This window comes from Mixophyes fleayi, chromosome 3 (assembly GCF_038048845.1).
Source record: "Mixophyes fleayi isolate aMixFle1 chromosome 3, aMixFle1.hap1, whole genome shotgun sequence".
Lineage (NCBI taxonomy): Eukaryota > Metazoa > Chordata > Amphibia > Anura > Limnodynastidae > Mixophyes > Mixophyes fleayi.
In genome coordinates this window covers 5,597,648-5,619,166 of record NC_134404.1, presented here as the reverse complement: position 1 = coordinate 5,619,166, position 21,519 = coordinate 5,597,648, and the positions used below count along the sequence as shown (strand labels likewise).

The 21,519-nt window shown below is 45.9% G+C and overlaps 1 non-coding gene across 1 annotated transcript; it reads left to right on the top strand.

Moving 5' to 3' along the window:
* Window positions 1-8,753: 8,753 nt before the first annotated feature.
* On the top strand, window positions 8,754-8,825 carry TRNAE-UUC (transfer RNA glutamic acid (anticodon UUC)). Its single transcript has one exon. It is a non-coding gene; the product is annotated as a tRNA-Glu (tRNA).
* The last annotated feature ends 12,694 nt before the right edge of the window (window positions 8,826-21,519 follow it).

Sequence of the window (21,519 nt, the reverse complement as noted above, 5' to 3'; positions counted from 1 at the left end):
ACTCCTATATCTACCCTGCTCTGACATGCTGCCTGTGTCAGAGCAATGTGTTTCCTGTTCCTGGCTACAGTTCCTGTGTCCTGACTCCTGTGAACCTGCTCCCTGTTAACCCCTCTATTCCTCCTACTCCTGTGTACCTACCTGGCTGTGACCTGACTATTCTTTGGCTTATCCCTGGCACTACGCAACTGGACTATCTTCTGTGTACCGACTCGGCTGTGTTACCAACTATTCTCTGGATCTCCCTCTGGCACCGCATACCTGATACCTTCTGTGTACCGACTCGGCTGTGTTACCAACTATTCTCTGGACCCTGCCACGCACCCATTGCCTCCATGCATCTACCGGTTACTGTTCCAGACCTACAACGCCTGGAATTAACGGTTAGTGCCTGTACTTGCACCGCATTGTCTATTTTCTTGTCTGCCTGCCATCACTTAGAACTTTCTCCCTTACGTCAGTAGGCTAATCTGGGGGCCGCAACCTGCGGTTCTTCGGCAGCTAAGTCCACACTACCTTGCGGTGGTTCTTGGTGAAGACCGGAAGGCCGTTAGACTCCGCGCCCTAGGTAAACCTGTGCTAATACTGACTAAGGCATCAAAATCGTAACAGTTTGCTCTGACCCCCCTTATCTAACTGATGGAAGCGACAGGGAATCCCACTGCGAAAGTACTACTGGATAACTTAGCTGCTCAGGTTGAGGAACAGGGGAAAAATCAAGAACAGTTATTACAGATTCTGCAGACTCTGTCTAACAGGTTGGATACGCTCCAAGCAGCTCAGGTGGCAGCTCCTAATCCTCCACCTGCTCCGGGCCCACAACCTGCACCCGCTCCAAGCAGTTAAGCTGTATCTGCTCCCACAACCTCTCAACTCCGCATACCTAACCCACCCAAGTTCAATGGGGATCCCAAGGAATGCCGAGGCTTCTTGAACCAGTGTGCTATTGAATTCGAACTTTTGCCCGGAAACTTTCCCACACAGAAAACTAAAGTCACTTATATTATTTCCTTATTGTCTGGTCAAGCGCTTGCCTGGGCTTCCCCTCTCTGGGAACATGATGACCCCATTCTCCATAATTGTGCCACTTTCCTGGAAACCTTCAGACGCATCTTTGACGAACCCGGATGAGTCTCCAGTGCAGCTTCTGGACTCCTCCATCTGCGCCAGGGTACCCTTACTCTGGGCCAGTATGCCCTTCAATTTCGCACTATGGCGGCCGAACTTCGTTGGAACAATGAAGCTTTAGTGGCCACATTTTGAAAAGGCTTGTCCGATCGTATTAAGGACGAGCTAGCAGCCCGAGAGTTACCCACTACCCTGGATGCTTTGATCTCTCTCTGTGACCAGATTGATATACGTTTCCGTGAACGCACTCAGGAGAGAGAGAGTTCACGTCGATCTACTTTCCGTTTGGCTCCTCGCTTCCAAAGTCCTATTACACCGGAGGAAGAGCCTATGCAGTTGGGAAGAGCACGTTTATCCCAGGAGGAAAGAGAGAGGCGGTTCAAGAATCGTTTATGCCTTTATTGCGGGGAACCCGGTCATGTCCTGAGTCAATGTGGGAAGCGCCCGGGAAACGATCGGACCTAACTGATGACGGAGAGACTAAGTTAGGTATGAACATTCTCTCTCCTATGGATTCTAGTTTTTCTATCCAAGTTCTTTTGCAATATACTGATAAACAATTGTCTCTTCCAGCGCTTATTGACTCCGGTGCAGCGGGGAACTTTTTACGAGCTGACATTGTAGAGCGGTTATCATTGCCTAGGCAACCCTTAGATCCACCTATTGCCATTACAGCTATAGATGGCAGTCGTATCATTGGAGGATCCATTAAGAACAGAACTGTCAACATGTCTCTACGCATTGGAGCCCTACACACTGAGGAAATCTCTTTCTTAGTCATTCCAAAGGCTATCAACCCGTTGATCTTAGGCTTACCTTGGCTCAGACTTCACTCCCCCACTTTAGATTGGCAGAAACCGGAAGTTCTTGCATGGGGTTCAGAGTGTCATTCCCGATGTCTTCCCAGGATTCATAGACCCGCTATGGGCTGTCTTCCAACACCCTCCGGTATTCCTCCTCAATATCATTCATTTTCTGACGTCTTTTGTGAAAAGGAGGCTTCCAAGTTACCCCCTCATAGACCTTGGGATTGCTCCATTGAATTGTTGCCGGATAAGATACCACCTAGAGGACGGGTATTTCCATTATCTCTACCCGAATCAGAGGCCATGTCCCTATATATTAAGGAGAATTTAAACAGGGGTTTTATCCAGAAATCCTCGTCACCAGCAGGAGCAGGTTTCTTTTTCGTAAAAAAGAAGGACGGCGGATTGCGTCCTTGCATAGACTACCGTGGCCTCAACGCCATAACGAAAAAGAATAGGTACCCCTTACCATTGATCTCTGAACTCTTTGATAGGATCAAGGGAGCTTCAATTTTTTCTAAACTGGATTTGAAAGGGGCCTACAACCTTTTCCGTATTAAACAAGGGGATGAATGGAAGACGGCGTTCAATACGCACGATGGGCATTTTGAGTATCTTGTCATGCCATTTGGACTTTGTAACGCTCCTGCGGTTTTTCAAAATTTCATTAACGAAGTTTTTCAGGATTTCCTGTATCAATTTGTTGTCATCTACCTAGACGATATTCTTATTTTTTCACCTGATATTATTACTCATCGCCATCATGTCTCCTTGATTCTTCAACGCCTTCGGTTGCATCATCTGTACTGTAATGTGGACAAGTGTGTCTTTGAAAAAACGCACCTTCCTTTTCTTGGTCACGTGGTTTCTGGCTCCGGATTACGTATGGACCCTGAGAAATTAAAGGCGATTTCTGATTGGCCCCAACCGGTTGGACTTAAGGCCATCCAGCGTTTTATTGGGTTCTCTAATTATTACCGCCACTTTATCAAAGGGTTTTCATCTGTTATTGCACCCATCACTTCCCTGACCAAGAAATCTGCCAACGCTAAGACCTGGCCACCAGAGGCGGTAGAGGCCTTCAAGTATCTTAAAGAAGCCTTCATATCGGCACCTATTCTTCAACAACCAGATTCTTCCTTCCCCTTATTTCTCGAAGTTGACGCATCCTCCACTGGAGTGGGAGCTATTTTGTCTCAGAAGAATTCTACTGGAAAGTTTTCTCCCTGTGGCTTCTTTTCTCGTAAATTCTCACCCACCGAAAAAAACTACGGCATTGGAGACAGAGAACTACTTGCTATCAAATTGGCCTTGGAGGCTTGGAGACATCATTTGGAGGGAGCCAGATTTCCTGTTACTATTTTTACGGATCACAAGAACCTGCTTTATTTACAAACTGCATCCTGCCTCAATCCCCGTCAGGCCAGATGGTCTTTATTTTTTTCACGATTCAATATGATCATTACCTTCAGACCAGGGTCCAAGAACAAGAAGGCTGATGCTCTCTCTCGTTCCTTTGATTCTATGGATACCGAAGAAGAGAGTGTTAGGTCTATTCTAGATCCAGAATGTATTTTGGCTACTACTCCTACTCGGTTGATCATTCCTCACGGGAAGACTTTCGTTCCTCCACATCTCCAAACTAAACTCCTTAAATGGGCTCATGCCTCCCGTTTTTCTGGTCATGCCGGTATAAAGAAGACCTTGGAATTCATCTCCCGTATGTCACTCACCGGACTGTGAGTGCTTCTTCCCGGACATTTAGGAACCGTGGTCGTCCTCCATCCTGAGGGTCTGCGCATGCGCAGCCCTTTCCTATACTTCAGTGTATGTCCCTTTAACTTAATTGGCAGATCAGGCAACACTCCCTATATTAAGCACCTGTGGTCAACACCACGTTGCCTGATCTTGGAGTCTCATTCCCCATGAGTCTCTGAAGGTGTTCCTGTGTTTCCTCGTGTATTCAGCGCTGCTGATTTCTGTGGTTTCCAAACCACTTCTACCTCTGTGGTTTCCAAACCACTTCTACTACTGTGGTTCCCATACCACTTCTACCATCAACTGTATCATCGTGATTGTGAGCTGATTCCTATCCGCTGCCTCCGTGCACTACAGTCTTCTATACCACTTCAACGCTATTATATTCCATTGTGACTGTTTGCTGATTCCTATCCGCTGCCTCCGTGCACTACAGTCTTCTATACCACTTCAACGCTATTATATTCCATTGTGACTGTTTGCTGATTCCTATCCGCTGCCTCCGTGCACTACAGTCTTCTATACCACTTCAACGCTATTATATTCCATTGTGACTGTTTGCTGATTCCTATCCGCTGCCTCCGTGCACTACAGCCTTCTCTCCATATCCACTCACCTGTTCATCATCAAGTCTGTGAGCTGATTCCTAGCCGCTGCCTCCGTGCACTACAGTCTCCAGCTTGCAACTCGCCTGTGTTCATCATCGTGACTGTGAGCTGATTCATATCCGCTGCCTCCGTGCACTACAGTCTCCAGCTGGCAACTCGCCTGTGTTCATCATCGTGACCGTGAGCTGATTCCTATCCGCTGCCTCCGTGCACTACAGCCTCCAGCTTGCAACTCGCCTGTGTTCATCATCGTGACTGCTAGCTGATTTCTATCCGCTGCTCCTGTGCCCGTCAGCCTCATCTCATCTCTCCCGTGTGTCCGCAGAGTCCTGCTGCTGCTGCCAGCGCTATCGTCCATCTACTGCTGATCCGCTCTCCACGCCTTCCTGTTTCCCGCTGGTCTCTACCCTCCTGTCAGCATTGGATTCGTATCTCATCAGCTACTCCTCTGCTAGATCATCTCCATTCTCCTGGGCCCTCCATGAGTCCAGTTCCACGTTTTACTGATTCCTGTGGATTCGTGTCCCTGTTGGTCTACTTACCTGTGCGCTGCACCTACTAGACCCCTGCCTCTTACATCCAGGGACTTCTCATCCTGTCGGCCTCCTGCCGCCCAGGTATCGCTGCACTCCTATCTGACTGCCTACTTCTGAACCACGGTATGCATACTTCTCATTGACTGTGCTGGTGTATTGCATATCTTGCTGGACTGTGTTGGTTCTCCTCTGGAGTCTGCAATCCGCTGAGTCTTTTGCCATCATTGACTGTGTTACCTTGTGCTGGATTACTTCAGAGACTTTCTACATTTGCAGACCTGTTCAGTCATTTATATATATTGTGCATTTACTGTGGATCGTGTTTAATGTGCCCGTGTACATCCTGTGTTGCAGTCTCTCCCCGTACACCTCCTCACATATATATTCAGTGGTACAACTTGCTGAAGGCAGACCACTGATTCCTGTTCCTGTATCACCTGTTCCATTCCTCTCACATAGCAGTGGTACAACTTGCTACCGCAGACCACTGACTTCCCGGATACCTCCACTTGGATTCCATTCCTTCACTCAGACAGCGGTACCACTTGCTATCCGCAGACCGCTGACTCTCATCACCTCCTCGTTTCTGTTGGACATTCCTCCTCACTATAGCAGTGGTACAACTTGCTATCGCAGACCACTGACTACCTCCACTTGCCCTTGTCCATACAGTTCCTCGTGTATTACCTCCATATTACCAGTGCTGCTAGTCATAGACTTTCCTGAGCATCTCCTCATCTACCATTGCCTGTTCCGTGATCACCCTGCTACCAGAGTACCCTATTACCATCTACATTGCTCTGGTAAGCCTACCACCTGGTGATCCCTGGGTAAAGACTCCTAGTGCCCGTGACACCGTAGTTATTGGTGGCCGGCTATCCGTTCGGACGTTCGACAGTTTGTGATGGCGTGTTCCACTTGTGCTCAAAATAAAGTTCCTCGTCAAGCTCCATACGGTCTGCTGCAGCCTCTGCCAATTCCGGATCGACCTTGGAGTCATCTCTCCATGGATTTTATCACAGATTTACCCTCCTCCAGAGGGTTCTCAGTAGTGTGGGTGGTCACTGATCGCCTTTCCCGAGCCGCTCATTTTGTGGCATTAAAAGGTCTCCCTTCTGCTCCTATTCTGGCTCAACTCTTCATTAAAGAAATTTTCCGCTTACATGGCTGTCCAGATATTATCGTGTCTGATCGAGGAACTCAGTTCGTGGCAAGATTTTGGAGGGCCTTTTCTCGTCTTTGTGGAATTAAGTTAAATTTCTCTTCTGCATATCATCCGCAAAGTAATGGTCTCACTGAAAGGACGAATCAAGAAATGGAGCAATTCCTCAGATGTTTCATTTCAGCTAAACATGATGATTGGGTTGATTTATTACCTTGGGCAGAATTCGCCCACAATAATAATTCACACGACGCTACCTCCACTTCTCCCTTTTTTGCTCTTCAGGGATTTCATCCTAAAGTTCCACCCCTCAAAGAGTTAACTGCTTCTGGGGTTCCTGCAGTGGATTCCCTTCTATCGGACTTCTCGTCTAGGTGGGATCTTATCAAACGCAAATTACTTCACACCTCTGCCATCAGTAAAAAAGCATTTGACAAAAGAAGAAGACCGTCTCCACTACTTACTCCTGGTGACAAAGTGTGGTTGTCTACAAAGAATCTTCGCTTGTTGGTTCCTTCTAGGAAATTCGCTCCCCGATTTATCGGTCCCTTCGAGATCATTGAGGTCATTAATCCGGTGGCCTTTAGATTAAAATTACCCCCTACCTTGAGGATTCCCAATGTCTTCCATATTTCCCTTCTCAAACCACTTGTTGTTAACAAATTCTTCTCTTCAAGAAGACCGCCTGCTGCTATTTCTGCACCAGATCAGGAATTTGAGGTGAAGGAGATTCTAGATTCTCGGATTTCCAGAGGTTCCTTGCAGTTCCTGGTTGACTGGAAAGGTTACGGTCCTGAAGAGCGTTCTTGGATTCCTGCACAAGACCTTCATGCTCCGAGTTTGTTGAAGAAATTCCATACCAAGTTCCCTCTAAAGCCTTATAGGTTGTCCGGAGGCCACCCCTGAAGGGGGGGGTACTGTTAGGAACTTACCTTGTTCCCGTTCCGCTGTGCTGTCAGCGGGAGCTGACAGCGGTGTCCGATCTCTTCAGCGCTTCTTCTGTTAGCGCTGCCGCACTTCCGGGTTCTCTCTGCTGCTGATCATGTGACTCCTGGGCGGGGAATTCAAACTCCTATATCTCCCCTGCTCTGACACGCTGCCTGTGTCAGAGCAATGTGTTTCCTGTTCCTGGCTACAGTTCCTGTGTCCTGACTCCTGTGAACCTGCTCCCTGTTAACCCCTCTATTCCTTCTACTCCTGTGTACCTACCTGGCTGTGACCTGACTATTCTTTGGCTTATCCCTGGCACTACGCAACTGGACTATCTTCTGTGTACCGACTCGGCTGTGTTACCAACTATTCTCTGGATCTCCCTCTGGCACCGCATACCTGATACCTTCTGTGTACTGACTTGGCTGTGTTACCAACTATTCTCTGGATCTCCCTCTGGCACCGTATACCTGATACCTTCTGTGTACCGACTCGGCTGTGTTACCAACTATTCTCTGGACCCTGCCACGCACCCATTGCCTCCGTGCATCTACCGGTTACTGTTCCAGACCTACAACGCCTGGAATTAACGGTTAGTGCCTGTACTTGCACCGCATTGTCTATTTTCTTGTCTGCCTGCCATCACTTAGAACTTTCTCCCTTACGTCAGTAGGCTAATCTGGGGGCCGCGACCTGCGGTTCTTCGGCAGCTAAGTCCACACTACCTTGCGGTGGTTCTTGGTGAAGACCGGAAGGCCGTTAGACTCCGCGCCCTAGGTAAGCCTGTGCTAATACTGACTAAGGCATCAATATTGGGCTTTTTGGATTTTACATGCCCAGTACTACGAGATTGGGCATCGGGCTTGGAAGACGACGTTGATGGCATTTTATCGTCTATGTCATGACTAGTGGCAGCAGCCTCAGCATTAGGAGGAAGTGGGTCTTGATCTTTCCCTACTTTATCCTCCAAATTTTTGGTCTCCATTATATGTAGCACAAGATACTGCAGAATGTGTGAACTTGGTAATATTACAGTACCAATGGACTTATACTGCTGGATTGGTTTTGCAAATTTGGTTATAATTATTTTTTTTATAACTTTTTTTTTATTTTTTAAAAACTTGGGAATAATTAGGAAATAACTATGCCCTTAGAAGCACAGAGCACAGGACACAGCACCACTGGACTGAACAGGACACAGCACAGGACCCAGCAGCACCACTGACCTCAGAAGGACATAGCACAGGACACAGCACAACTGGACTGAGCACAGCACAGCACAGCACAGCACTGAACAGCACGAGATATAGTAGGACAGAGGACCACCTAACACACCCTCCCTCTACCATGATCAATGCCCGAGTGAAGATGGCGGCGACTAGCAGGGAATTTATAGGATCCAAGTATCTCGAGATCCGACAACGGGATTATGCGTCAGAGCCTCAGTTTCAGATTTGAATTTGGCGCCAATACCCGGATCTGTCTCGGATCCGACTCGGATTGGCAACGTTCGGGTGGGCTCGGATTTCAGAAATCCGAGTGCGCTCATCTCTAATTGTTACCTATCCTGCTGGATTGGCATTTACAAATCTGCAAGTGGTCAGGGACATGCCGTGATGATGCAAATCACATCATCAAACATTGCCCACCTCACTGATCACTGAGTGGTCTGGAGCGTGATGATGAAATTAGTGTCATCTTAGGCCATGCCAAACCCACTCCATGTCACCACCTGGTTAAATATGAAATACACAGAGTTAAGATACATTACAGCAAAGCATGATATATTTGTTCTGCTGCTATGCTGAAACATTCAACGGAAAAGTCCCATATGGTCTAGCAGTTAGGATTCCTGGTTTTCACCCAGGCGGCCCGGGTTCGACTCCCGGTATGGGAAGTTGAAGCTTGTTTGAATGGCAGCAACAGTACCACTTGTTTAATGCTCTGTTGATCTCAGCAACAAAATCCAGGAGAAACTGTGCTTTGGTTATGGAAATAGGATGTGGTCAAATCCACAGTATTTATATACCTCCAAACATTTCTGTATCCAAAATTAGGACAGAACTGGTCTGACCCCATATTTCAACATCCATCTTCCAAATTTCGAGTGGGACAACCCTATTTTATATGTAACACATCCTTCATGTGAAAAAAAAGAACTCTTGAACTTGTGGATCAATGGGTTTCCAGGGAGAGTTCACAACTTTTTAATGGTGCAGTAGGGATGTTCTGAATGAAACTAGACTACGCCAATGCTTACAAACCAATAATGTCTGCTTCTGTGCCCAGAATTTCTCCGCTTTCCTTAATCAGCATACAAAGGACAGGTTTAAGACACCACGGATGGGAACTGAAATACAATATTACTTCTGAAATCCCATGGATCTGAACCCATAGAAGATGCATTGTAAAAACAGAGAGTACTGTGAGAAATAGTGGTGGCAGCGTGGACCATTGACTAGAAATCCATTTTTGTCTCACTGGGCAAAAGTTTGACAATTTGTCACCACAATTTCTGGAATTTTCATCAATTAAAAAAGTCAAGCTAAATTGGAGAACGCAGAAGAGGTTGAAAATTTTCCAGCATTTTTAATCTTGACGTAAAGGCGTCTGCAGTTGGAAAATCTAAGGAAGCTGTTTTCCAAACTATTTCTGAAGCTAATTAATTCAAAATGAACAAATAAAAATCAAACTTTTAATGATGTATTACCAATTATTAAATATGACAATTTTTACAACTTTTGATGAGCAAGTAGACCAGAAATAAAAATGTGGATCTCTTTATCTAGACAAGCAATTTTTCTGTTTTATGGATATTTCAATTCTGTTTGTGTTTTCACTCAGTCAGATGTAGTGCACATGACATCAGAAATCCTCTAAAGCACAATCCTTCGATAGCTCAGCTGGTAGAGCGGAGAACTGTACAGGAAATTGGTACAGAAATCCTTAGGTCGCTGGTTCAACTCCGGCTCGAAGGAAAGTTTTTCATATCATTTTAGAGGGCAATTTCTGACATATTAAATACCCAGAAATATGCATGACTCATGCTGTTTATCTTTAATAGTCAGAGAAACTGTAACTTGTTTTCATTTCTGCTGCCTGTTAATCATCCTGCATGCTGCTAAGCCTCTAGTAGGGCAATTATGGTTTCTGTGCTCTGTTGAAGTACAGTGCAGAGGCAGGTGATAGAGACACGAGTTCTGTTACTGGGGATACTTTCCGTAGCTCTTTGCAACTCATTAAAATGGAAATGAGAACCTTTTCCACTTCTTAGAAAGAGGCCTCCAGACATCACACATGGATTTATTGCATTGTTACTAGGAAGGTGCACCGGCGACTTTTGAGGTCTCGTGTTTTGTGTTTTGGATCCAGGTTTTCGTGAATTTTTGGGTTCGGATTTGTTGCGCAAAACACCTGCCGAAAGGTTTTGGTTCGGATTTAAGGTTTTTGATTCAGATTTTTTTTGAAAAAAAAACTAAAAAGTGTAAAGATCAAGTTTTTGGGCTTATTTTTACTCCTACGCTATTATTAACCTCAATAACATTCAATAACAATCATTTCCACTAATTTAAAGGCTATTCTGAACACCTAACACCTCACAATATTTTTTTTTATTTTTAGTACAAAACGTTGCAACGAGGTATCTTTCTGGACTGCGTAGAGGAGTGTTCCCTACAATATAATTAAAAACCCATCAATTGGTCTGAATTACACACAAAAATAGTATCTGGACTGCGTAGAGGACTGGCCACTGGCCACCACAATATAATATAGAGAAAACCTTCAACAGGTCTGCATTACAACCAAAAATAGTATCTGGACTGCGTAGAGTAGTGGGCACTGGGCACCACAATAAAAAATATATAGAAAACCTTCAACAGGTCTGAATTACACCCAAAAATAGTATCTGGACTGCGTACAGTAGTGGGCACTGGGCACCACAATAAAATATATAGAAAACCTTCAACAGGTCTGCATTACACCCAAAAATAGTATCTGGACTGCGTAGAGTAGTGGGCACTGGGCACCACAATAAAATATATAGAAAACCTTCAACAGGTCTGAATTACACCCAAAAATAGTATCTGGACTGCGTAGAGTAGTGGGCACTGGGCACCACAAAAAAATATATAGAAAACCTTCAACAGGTCTGCATTACACCCAAAAATAGTATCTGGACTGCGTAGAGTAGTGGGCACTGGGCACCACAATAAAATATATAGAAAACCTTCAACAGGTCTGAATTACACCCAAAAATAGTATCTGGACTGCGTAGAGTAGTGGGCACTGGGCACCACAAAAAAATATATAGAAAACCTTCAACAGGTCTGCATTACACCCAAAAATAGTATCTGGACTGCGTAGAGTAGTGGACACTGGGCACCACAATAAAAAATATATAGAAAACCTTCAACAGGTCTGAATTACACCCAAAAATAGTATCTGGACTGCGTAGAGGACTGGCCACTGGCCACCACAATATAATATATAGAAAACCTTCGACAGGTCTGCATTACACCCAAAAATAGTATCTTGACTGCGTAGAGGACTGGCCACTGGCCACCACAATATAATATATAGAAAACCTTCAACAGGTCTGCATTACACCCAAAAATAGTATCTTGACTGCGTAGAGGACTGGCCACTGGCCACCACAATATAATATATAGAAAACCTTCAACAGGTCTGAATTACACCCCAAAATAGTATCTGGACTGCGTAGAGGACTGGCCACTGGCCACCACAATATAATATATAGAAAACCTTCAACAGGTCTGCATTACACCCAAAAATAGTATCTGGACTGCATAGAGGACTGGCCACTGGCCACCACAATATAATATATAGAAAACCTTCAACAGGTCTGAATTACACCCAAAAATAGTATCTGGACTGCGTAGAGTAGTGGGCACTGGGCACCACAATAAAAAATATATAGAAAACCTTCAACAGATCTGAATTACACTCAAAAATAATATCTGGACTGCGTAGAGGACTGGCCACTGGCCACCACAATATAATATATAGAAAACCTTTTAACAGGTCTTCATTACACCCAAAAATAGTATCTGGACTGCGTAGAGTAGTGGGCACTGGTCACCACAATAAAATATATAAAAAACCTTCAACAGGTCTGCATTACACTGCACATACGGCTGCTCCTCCATCCTCTCCATCATATACATGTTGGAGTTTCAGCGTGTGAAAACCTCTTGTTTTTGATAATGTCAGTGCATTTTGAATATTTTTCAATTTGCCCCACAACACTGAATGTACTTTATCTATGATACGCATCTATCTTTCTTGACTGCGTAGTGTGGTGGCCCCGGTACACAATTTGGTACCGAGGCCACAATATAATTAAAAAACCCTCCACGGGTCAGAATTCCACCAAAAAAGGGTATGGACTGCGTAGTGTGGTGTGCCCGGAACACAATTTTTTACAGCGCCAACAATATAATTAAAAAATTGGGCATCAACTGTCACCGTTGTTTAATATCTGATACACCTAAATATGGACTGCACAGTGGAGTGGCCCCGGTAGTAAATTTGGTGCCGGGGCCACAATACCTCCTCCAACTTCCAAGTGTAGTGTTTATAAAGACAGACAGCGTCGAAGTGTTATTTGTTGACTTTCTTAACCCTAAAATTGTCCCTGTTGCAAATATTCGTGCAATGGAGAGTTACTTTTTCATTAAAAGACTCAAGCTTTCAAATGTAGTGTTTATAAAATATAAACAACAATACAGTAGTTTTAGAGCACGTCAATACCTCTTGTTTTAAATTATGACAGGGCATTTTACTTTTGGTTTAATTTCTTGAATTTGTTTAAATTTGGTTTTACTTTTGGAACATGGCAAACGACTGTTGATTGGTCATGTAATGCAAAAAAAAAAGTTCCAAGATGGAATTGTCCTTGGGCCCTCACACCCACCCTTATGTTGTTGAAATAGGACATGCACACTTTAACAAACCAATCATTTCAGCGACAGGGCCTACCAAACAACTTTGGCTGAAATGATTGGTTTATTTGGGCCCCCACACCAAAAAAGCTATTCATCTCTCCCTGTACAGACTAAACAGGCGCTACTGAGGCAAGATGTCGTCCTCATCCTCAACCTCTGATTCCTCTCCCCCTACAGTGTGTACTTCCTCCTCATCACACATTATCAATTCGTCCCCGCTGGACTCCACAACCACAGGTCCCTCTGTACTATCTGGAGGGCAGTGCTGTACTTCATTGAGGATTTGATTATTCATTTTTATAAACATCATTTTTTTTTCAACGTTCTGAGGAAGCAACCTCCTTCGCCGCTCACTGACCAGGTTTCCCGCTGCACTAAAAACTCTTTCCGAGTACACATTGGAGGGGGGGACAACTCAGGTAAAATAGAGCCAGTTTGTACAGGGGCTTCCAAACTGCCTTTTTTTCCTGCCAGTAACAATATGGACTGTCTGACATGTCTACTTGGATGGTGTCAGCAAAGTAATCCTCCACAATTTTTTCAATTGGTTGGCAGGTCCTTCAGTCCGGAGCAGATGTTATCAGCATCCCCGCCAGCGCCTCTTTTAGGAAAGCTGAGCTTTTTCCTCGCAGCCATAGATGTGGAAGAAAATGAGGGTGCAGCTGTTAGCATGTCACTGTCCTCTTCAGAGGACAATCTCCTGACCAGCAGGTCTTTGCACCGCTGTAGACTTGTGTCCGCCGGAAACAGAGACACAACATACGCTTTAAACCTAGGATCGAGCACGGTGGCCAGAATGTATTCCTCTGACTTTAAAAGAGTGACCACCCTCGGATCCTGGCAAAGCGTACGAAGGGCTACATCCACAAGAGCTACATGCTTGGTGTAATCGCAATGGCTTACCAGCTCCTCCCTCACTTTCTCCAGCTGCTTCTGCAACAGCCTGATCAGGGGAATGACCTGACTCAAGCTGGCAGTGTCGAAACTGACTTCTCGTGTGGCAAGTTCAAATGGCTGCAGAACCTTGCACAACACGGAAATCAGTCTCCACTGCGCTTGACTCAGGCGCATCCCCACTCCTTTGCCTATGTCGTAGGTGGCTGTGTAGGCCTGAATGGCCTTTTGCTGCTCCTCCATCCTCTGCAGCATATAGAGGGTGGAGTTCCAGCGCGTCACAACCTCTTGTTTGAGGTGATGGCAGGGCAGGTTCATGCTTTTTTGATGTGCCTCTAGTCTTTGGTAGGCACTGGCTGAATGCCGAAAGTGTCCAGCAATTTTGCGTGCCACCGCAAGCATCTCCTGCACACCCCTGTCACTCTTGAGGTAATGCTGTACCACCAAATTAATGGTGTTGGCAAAACATGGGACGTGCTGGAAATTGCCCATATTTAATGCCCGAACAATGTTACTGGCATTGTCTGACACCACAAATCCCCATGAGAGTCTAAGTGGGGTAAGCCACTGGGAGATAATTTCCCTCAGTTTCTCTAATATGTTGTCAGCGTTGTGCCTCTTATTAAAGCCTGTAATACACAATGTTGCCTGCCTTTGCACGAGCAGCCATTTTGTAGATGCTGCTACTGATGCAGCTGTTGCTGTTGCTGCAGAAGGGGATGCATCTACCCAGTGGGCTGTCACAGTCATATAGTCCTTCGTTTGCCCAGAACCACTTGTCCACATGTCCGTGGTTAAGTGGACAGTGGGTACAACCGCATTTTTTAGAGCACTGAGGACACTTGATCGTACTTCTCTGTACATTTTTGGTATCGCCTGCCTAGTGAAGTGGAATCTCGATGGGATTTGGTACCGGGGACACAATACCTCCATCAACCCTCTAAATCCCACTCCACTGATGACGGACACCGGGCGCACGTCTAACACCAACATTGCAGTTACAGCCGCAGTTATACGCTTTGCAATAGGGTGACTACTATCGTATTTTGTGGTCATGGCAAACGACTGTTGGACGGTCAATTGTTTTGTGAAAGACTTAGCGGTCTTACGACTTCCCCTCTGGGAAGATGACTGACTAACAGCAGCAACAGCAGCAGTGGCAGTAGTAGGCGTACCGCTGCAGGATTCCTCGGATGAATCCCGTATTGAGGAGGACTCAGTCTGGCTGCTGACTTGGGCTGCAGGACTGAATCTGTTGGAGATTGTGGAGGAAGTTGACGAGGAGGGTGTTGCTGGTGTGTATCCAACTGGACCACGGGATTTAGGTGTCCCTGTACCGATGAGGGTCCTCGCCCCAGTTCCTGAACTAACCACTGATCTATGAAGGTTATTCAGGTGACGTATAAGGGAGGATGTTCCTAGGTGGGCAAGATCCTTACCCCTGCTTATTTGAGCTTTACATAAGCTACATATGGCCATACATTGGTTGTCCGGATTTGGATAGAAATAACTCCAGACCGAAGAGGTGCATTTTTTGGTCTTCTGACCAGGCATGACGATGGGCTTTTTCATCCCATGGACATCAGCTGTTTCCCCCCCTGGTGCCTCATTTACAATAACCACATCACCATCCTCATCATCAAGTTCCTCCACAGCGCCAGCTACATCATCAGTAGGCTCCTCCTGAGCCACCTCTTCCCATACAGTGATGGGTAGGTCAGGCTTGACAACCACCAACACCCTTGGACTCGCCTTGGGGATTTGTGATAATTTCTCTTTAGAAGGCAGAGTTGTTTGCTGTTTTGTTGCTGACAGCATAACTCTCTTCAATTTTTTGTAGGGGGGGAGAAGGAGGAGGGCTAAGATCCGTGGGTGAAGCTGAACCACTGGTCATGAACACGGGCCAGGGCCTAAGCCGTTCCTTGCTACTCCTTGTCGTAAATGGCGTATTGGCAACTTTACGTTTCTCCGCAGATGATTTTAAGTTTCTCTTTTTGCTACTTTTTCTTAACTTTGTTAGGAACTTACCTTGTTCCCGTTCCGCCTCGCTGTCAGCGGGAGCTGACAGCGGTGTCCGATCTCTTCAGCGCTTCTTCTGTTAGCGCTGCCGCACTTCCGGGTTCTCTCTGCTGCCGATCATGTGACTCCTGGGCGGGGAATTCAAACTCCTATATCTCCCCTGCTCTGACACGCTGCCTGTGTCAGAGCAATGTGTTTCCTGTTCCTGGCTACAGTTCCTGTGTCCTGACTCCTGTGAACCTGCTCCCTGTTAACCCCTCTATTCCTCCTACTCCTGTGTACCTACCTGGCTGTGACCTGACTATTCTTTGGCTTATCCCTGGCACTACGCAACTGGACTATCTTCTGTGTACCGACTCGGCTGTGTTACCAACTATTCTCTGGATCTCCCTCTGGCACCGCATACCTGATACCTTCTGTGTACCGACTCGGCTGTGTTACCAACTATTCTCTGGATCTCCCTCTGGCACCGTATACCTGATACCTTCTGTGTACCGACTCGGCTGTGTTACCAACTATTCTCTGGACCCTGCCACGCACCCATTGCCTCCGTGCATCTACCGGTTACTGTTCCAGACCTACAACGCCTGGAATTAACGGTTAGTGCCTGTACTTGCACCGCATTGTCTATTTTCTTGTCTGCCTGCCATCACTTAGAACTTTCTCCCTTACGTCAGTAGGCTAATCTGGGGGCCGCAACCTGCGGTTCTTCGGCAGCTAAGTCCACACTACCTTGCGGTGGTTCTTGGTGAAGACCGGAAGGCCGTTAGACTCCGCGCCCTAGGTAAGCCTGTGCTAATACTGACTAAGGCATCAAAATCGTAACAGTTTGCTCTGACCCCCCTTATCTAACTGATGGAAGCGACAGGGAATCCCACTGCGAGAGTACTACTGGATAACTTAGCGGCTCAGGTTGAGGAACAGGGGAAAAATCAAGAACAGTGTGACAAAACGAGGGTGATATGTGAATTATAGCAAATACTTTGTATAGCCCTTCTTTTGTTTCCCCAGCTCATCAGACTACAACTGCATTGTCCAATTACATGTGGTTAAGGGGACATTGTAATTCAATTTAAATATGTATATTTTGTATTATATATTGATGACTTGAAGTAATGTTATTCATTGTCCTTAAACTGAAGCCAGGAGGGTTATGGGTAAAGATCAGGTGGTGTCTAGGATACAGGTGAGAGGGCTTGAGCTGCATTCATTCTCCCCCCTCCTTCCTCTACAGGAAGCATGGAACAGCTGGGGACCCTGTGACATCACAGAGTAGTGTAAGGGGTTAATTTTAGGAGGGGCTCACTGCTACCTTATCCTTGGAAGTAGGGGAAGCCAATTAAGCATCAATTGTTCTCCTTAGGACTAGTCCAGACGTTCTGTCTGCATCCCAGCAGGGGGCTTCTGTGAAAGGACATCTCATCTCCACTGCCCTGTCCAAACCCCCTAGTCCTGCACTGGCCAATGGGGAAGTAGAATAGATGCAGGGGTTTGTCCAGGGAGGGGAAAGACTGTGGAAATTAGACCTGTGATATATAAGGAACAACTCCAGGGGGGGAGGGTGTTCATGCTTGGATTTCATTCAGGAAGGTGCAAGATGGAGTTTTGAATTGTCGTTTTCTAACTCAAGTCTATATATGCAGCTGAGAGGGATCCATGGGTCATGAAGTCTGGACAGCAGGTGACTATATCTCCTTAAGTTATTGGGGTAAGGGACAGATGATGTGGTAAATCAGCCTGGCATTTATTTACTGTGTGTACATAATATTGTAGTGTGATTTGTATGACAATAAATATACTGTTGTATGTTTATAACTGTATTTTGCCTGAGTGACCATACGAATCCTAGAAGGTACTGGGTAGCACTGGGCCAGATAAACCCGGTATCTTCACAAACAGTTATTACAGATTCTGCAGACTCTGTCTAACAGGTTGGATACGCTCCAAGCAGCTCAGGTGGCAGCTCCTAATCCTCCACCTGCTCCGGTCCCACAACCTGCCCCCGCTCCAAGCAGTTCAGCTGTATCTGCTCCCACAACCTCTCAACTCTGCATACCTAACCCACCCAAGTTCAATGGGGATCCCAAGGAATGCCGAGGCTTCTTGAACCAGTGTGCTATTGAATTCGAACTTTTGCCCGGAAACTTTCCTACACAGAAAACTAAAGTCGCTTATATTATTTCCTTATTGTCTGGTCAAGCGCTTGCCTGGGCTTCCCCTCTCTGGGAACATGATGACCCCATTCTCCATAATTGTGCCACTTTCCTGGAAACCTTCAGACGCATCTTTGATGAACCCGGACGAGTCTCCAGTGCAGCTTCTGGACTCCTCCATCTGCGCCAGGGTACCCTTACTCTGGGCCAGTATGCCCTTCAATTTCGCACTATGGCGGCCGAACTTCGTTGGAACAATGAAGCTTTAGTGGCCACATTTTGGCAAGGCTTGTCCGATCGTATTAAGGACGAGCTAGCAGCCCGAGAGTTACCCACTACCCTGGATGCTTTGATCTCTCTCTGTGACCAGATTGATATACGTTTCCATGAACGCACTCAGGAGAGAGAGAGTTCACGTCGATCTACTTTCCGTTTGGCTCCTCACTTCCAAAGTCCTATTACACCGGAGGAAGAGCCTATGCAGTTGGGAAGAGCACGTTTATCCCAGGAGGAAAGAGAGAGGCGGTTCAAGAATCGTTTATGCCTTTATTGCGGGGAACCCGGTCATGTCCTGAGTCAATGTGGGAAGCGCCCGGGAAACGATCGGACCTAACTGATGACGGAGAGACTAAGTTAGGTATGAACATTCTCTCTTCTATGGATTCTAGTTTTTCTATCCAAGTTCTTTTGCAATATACTGATAAACAATTGTCTCTTCCAGCGCTTATTGACTCCGGTGCAGCGGGGAACTTTTTACGAGCTGACATTGTAGAGCGGTTATCATTGCCTAGGCAACCCTTAGATCCACCTATTGCCATTACAGCTATAGATGGCAGTCGTATCATTGGAGGATCCATTAAGAACAGAACTGTCAACATGTCTCTACGCATTGGAGCCCTACACACTGAGGAAATCTCCTTCTTAGTCATTCCAAAGGCTATCAACCCGTTGATCTTAGGCTTACCTTGGCTCAGACTTCACTCCCCCACTTTAGATTGGCAGAAACCGGAAGTTCTTGCATGGGGTTCAGAGTGTCATTCCCGATGTCTTCCCAGGATTCATAGACCCGCTATGGGCTGTCTTCCAACACCCTCCGGTATTCCTCCTCAATATCATTCATTTTCTGACGTCTTTTGTGAAAAGGAGGCTTCCAAGTTACCCCCTCATAGACCTTGGGATTGCTCCATTGAATTGTTGCCGGATAAGATACCACCTAGAGGACGGGTATTTCCATTATCTCTACCCGAATCAGAGGCCATGTCCCTATATATTAAGGAGAATTTAAACAGGGGTTTTATCCAGAAATCCTCGTCACCAGCAGGAGCAGGTTTCTTTTTCGTAAAAAAGAAGGACGGCGGACTGCGTCCTTGCATAGACTACCGTGGCCTCAACGCCATAACGAAAAAGAATAGGTACCCCTTACCATTGATCTCTGAACTCTTTGATAGGATCAAGGGAGCTTCAATTTTTTCTAAACTGGATTTGAAAGGGGCCTACAACCTTATCCGTATTAAACAAGGGGATGAATGGTAGACGGCGTTCAATACGCACGATGGGCATTTTGAGTATCTTGTCATGCCATTTGGACTTTGTAACGCTCCTGCGGTTTTTCAAAATTTCATTAACGAAGTTTTTCAGGATTTCCTGTATCAATTTGTTGTCATCTATCTAGACGATATTCTTATTTTTTCACCTGATATTATTACTCATCGCCATCATGTCTCCTTGATTCTTCAACGCCTTCAGTCGCATCATCTGTACTGTAATGTGGACAAGTGTGTCTTTGAAAAAACGCACCTTCCTTTTCTTGGTCACGTGGTTTCTGGCTCCGGATTACGTATGGACCCTGAGAAATTAAAGGCGATTTCTGATTGGCCCCAACCGGTTGGACTTAAGGCCATCCAGCGTTTTATTGGGTTCTCTAATTATTACCGCCACTTTATCAAAGGGTTTTCATCTGTTATTGCACCCATCTCTTCCCTGACCAAGAAATCTGCCAACGCTAAGACCTGGCCACCAGAGGCGGTAGAGGCCTTCAAGTATCTTAAAGAAGCCTTCATATCGGCACCTATTCTTCAACAGCCAGATTCTTCCTTCCCCTTTTTTCTCGAAGTTGACGCATCCTCCACTGGAGTGGGAGCTATTTTGTCTCAGAAGAATTCTACTGGAAAGTTTTCTCCCTGTGGCTTCTTTTCTCGTAAATTCTCACCCACCGAAAAAACTACGGCATTGGAGACAGAGAACTACTTGCTATCAAATTGGCCTTGGAGGCTTGGAGACATCATTTGGAGGGAGCCAGATTTCCTGTTACTATTTTTACGGATCACAAGAACCTGCTTTATTTACAAACTGCATCCTGCCTCAATCCCCGTCAGGCCAGATGGTCTTTATTTTTTTCACGATTCAATATGATCATTACCTTCAGACCAGGGTCCAAGAACAAGAAGGCTGATGCTCTCTCTCGTTCCTTTGATTCTATGGATACCGAAGAAGAGAGTGTTAGGTCTATTCTAGATCCAGAATGTATTTTGGCTACTACTCCTACTCGGTTGATTATTCCTCACGGGAAGACTTTCGTTCCTCCACATCTCCAAACTAAACTCCTTAAATGGGCTCATGCCTCCCGTTTTTCTGGTCATGCCGGTATAAAGAAGACCTTGGAATTCATCTCCCGTAGTTATTGGTGGCCGGCTATCCGTTCGGACGTTCGACAGTTTGTGACGGCGTGTTCCACTTGTGCTCAAAATAAAGTTCCTCGTCAAGCTCCATACGGTCTGCTGCAGCCTCTGCCAATTCCGGATCGACCTTGGAGTCATCTCTCCATGGATTTTATCACAGATTTACCCTCCTCCAGAGGGTTCTCAGTAGTGTGGGTGGTCACTGATCGCCTTTCCCGAGCCGCTCATTTTGTGGCATTAAAAGGTCTCCCTTCTGCTCCTATTCTGGCTCAACTCTTCATTAAAGAAATTTTCCGCCTACATGGCTGTCCAGATATTATCGTGTCTGATCGAGGAACTCAGTTCGTGGCAAGATTTTGGAGGGCCTTTTCTCGTCTTTGTGGAATTAAGTTAAATTTCTCTTCTGCATATCATCCGCAAAGTAATGGTCTCACTGAAAGGACGAATCAAGAATTGGAGAAATTCCTCAGATGTTTCATTTCAGCTAAACATGATGATTGGGTTGATTTATTACCTTGGGCAGAATTCGCCCACAATAATAATTCACACGACGCTACCTCCACTTCTCCCTTTTTTGCTCTTCAGGGATTTCATCCTAAAGTTCCACCCTTCAAAGAGTTAACTGCTTCTGGGGTTCCTGCAGTGGATTCCCTTCTATCGGACTTCTCGTCTAGGTGGGATCTTATCAAACGCAAATTACTTCACACCTCTGCCATCAGTAAAAAAGCATTTGACAAAAGAAGAAGACCGTCTCCACTACTTACTCCTGGTGACAAAGTGTGGTTGTCTACAAAGAATCTTCGCTTGTTGGTTCCTTCTAGGAAATTCGCTCCCCGATTTATCGGTCCCTTCGAGATCATTGAGGTCATTAATCCGGTGGC